This window comes from Pteropus vampyrus, unplaced genomic scaffold (genome assembly GCF_000151845.1).
Source record: "Pteropus vampyrus isolate Shadow unplaced genomic scaffold, Pvam_2.0 Scaffold4, whole genome shotgun sequence".
NCBI lineage: Eukaryota > Metazoa > Chordata > Mammalia > Chiroptera > Pteropodidae > Pteropus > Pteropus vampyrus.
The window spans coordinates 9,413,575-9,415,993 of NW_011888785.1; the positions used below are offsets into that span (position 1 = coordinate 9,413,575).

At 30.3% G+C, this 2,419-nt stretch overlaps 1 pseudogene; it reads left to right on the top strand.

Annotated features, from left to right (window-relative positions):
- Positions 1–1,185: 1,185 nt before the first annotated feature.
- Positions 1,186–1,301, top strand: LOC111743039 (annotated as a pseudogene).
- Positions 1,302–2,419: the final 1,118 nt, after the last annotated feature.

Sequence of the window (2,419 nt, forward strand, 5' to 3'; positions counted from 1 at the left end):
CTCCCTCCTTCCTTTCTTCTTTCTTTCATCTTTTTATATGTTGTTTTAATTGTTATTTTCAAATGGATAGCTAATTGTTTTAGCAACATTTGTTGAAAATTCCATATTTTCCCTATTCATCTTCAATACCACCATGGCCGTATACCAAATGTTCAACAAATCCATGTATTAGATGCAAATATAAATAGTATTCCTTTTAAAATTTCCATTTTCTAACTATTTGTTGCAGGCTAACAAAACATCACCTGCTTCTGTCAAATAGTAATTTAGTATCTGACAGATAAATTCTACTAATTCATTTGTACATTCTGTTGATTTTTATGTACATAATAATGTTCCCCTTGAACGATGAGACTTTTGTTTCCTCTTTTCTGATCCTTTTTTTAAAATATGTTTTTTTCAGCTTACTGTGCTGGCTAGAATTTTTAGTACTATGTTGGCTAGAAATGGTGAATCATTTCCTTATTTGTGTTCTCAAAGAAAAAGTTTCTGTTTCACCATTAACTGATATTTGCTGTCTATTTTTCCCCTTTTAATCTGGTTTTAAGAAATATCTTTTTTACTATTTTTCTAAGAGTTTGCATTTGATTCCAATCATGAATACATGTTACATATTATCAAGGATATTTTCTGCATCTGTTCAGATGCTCACGTAATTTGTGTCCTTTATTTTGTGATTGTGATAAAATATAAGAAACGGACTTTCTATTGTTCATTAAATCGTATTGGTCATGATGCATTATCTTCATTATCTTTTTTATACATTAAGTAATTCATTTTGCCTAATTTTTTGTTGGAGGGAAAAAGGCTGCTCCCTGTGTTCTGAGTGAAGATAACTTTTCTATTTTGCTTTTCTCATATTTTGGAATCAAGGCAAAAATGAAGAGAAATGTGCTTTTTTATTTGTCTTATCAAAAAATTGTTTACATAGATTAGTATGATTTGTCTTTCAAATTAAGAATTTATTGAAGAATTCATGTTGGTTTGCGTTTTTGTGGAAATATTTTTTTTACTACTAATTGAATTTATTTAAAGTTTATAAGACTATATAGGGTTTAGTATTTTTTCTTGAGTAAGAAAATTATATTTTTCTAGGGATTTTTTCATGTCACGTAAATTTTTAATTTTAACTTGTAGCAGTGTTATTAATTAGTCTCATAGTCTCTATTAAAAATTATTTATCTTGTCTATAACCATACCACCCTGAACAAGCCTGATGTCTGATCTCGGAAGCTAAGCAGGGTTGGGTCTGGTTAGTACTTGGATGGGAGACCACCTAGGAAGACCAGGTGCTATAGGTGTAAAAAATTAAAAAATAAGGGATTGTAAACTGACAAGATCCTTGCAATCTGTGAGGTCAACCAAGAGTTGCCTTGCCTAAAAAATACATATATATTATTTATCTTCATTTTAGAATTTTACTTTTTGTTTTTGTTTTTATAACTAGAGTGTAAGGAGGACTTGAGATTATCGATTAGTGAATTAATTTGATAAAATAGGCATTTGAAATGTATCAGTCCTATACTCTGCACCAACTGCATAAGAGACAGGAAAACAAAGAGCTTTAAGTAAGAAGGAAATCCTTTCATTAAGTCAGGAAGGCCCAGGTTCATGTGAGAATTTAGAACTGTAAAATAATGGTTAAATTTAAGAGAGTGTTGGGACTTTAAAGTGTCTGGCAATAAACAGTAAAAAACAGCCAAGATACAGAAAAAATTATTCCTCAAAAGAGGTGTACACCTAGGAAGGTGTGCTTATATGGCATATGCAGTGAAACGTTAGGGAAGACCAAAGAGATGGACTCTGAAAAGGAATTTGAAAAATGTGCTATAGGGAATTTGGTGCCAAGTTAAAGCCAGATGGACAGTGTGGTAATTTAAGAGGCTATTTCCGGCTGAATTGTGAAGGATAAATTAGTATAATGAGTATTAAAAGTCAGATATAATTTAGGTTCTCCACCTTGCTTTCTTTTACAGACTTAATAATCTTGATTATAGATATTTTCTAAAGTTAACAAACTGATTCTGGTATCTGATGTCCTATTCATTAAAACTATGAAACGATTAACAATTTAGTTGAGCAAATTCTACCTAATTTCAAATTCATGCAACTGGTTACTACATATGAAATTATTTTTGTTCTTGAAGATCACTGGCTCTGTTTATGGTATTTACTGTGTTCTAAAATAGATTGTACAGAATGTTACTTAGGTGTTTTTACCTGGTATAACAATTTTTTGGTTGTCATGATGGTACTGGTGAGAGTTTATTTTTTCTTTCTAGAATCAAAATTAGGCCTACATCTTTTGGAAATTTTAAAATTAGAGCATTTTCTATACTCTGGTATAATTTAAACTACTTATAAATCATTTACTACTTGAAAGTTTGGTAGGACTATTCCATATGATTGGACCTATGGA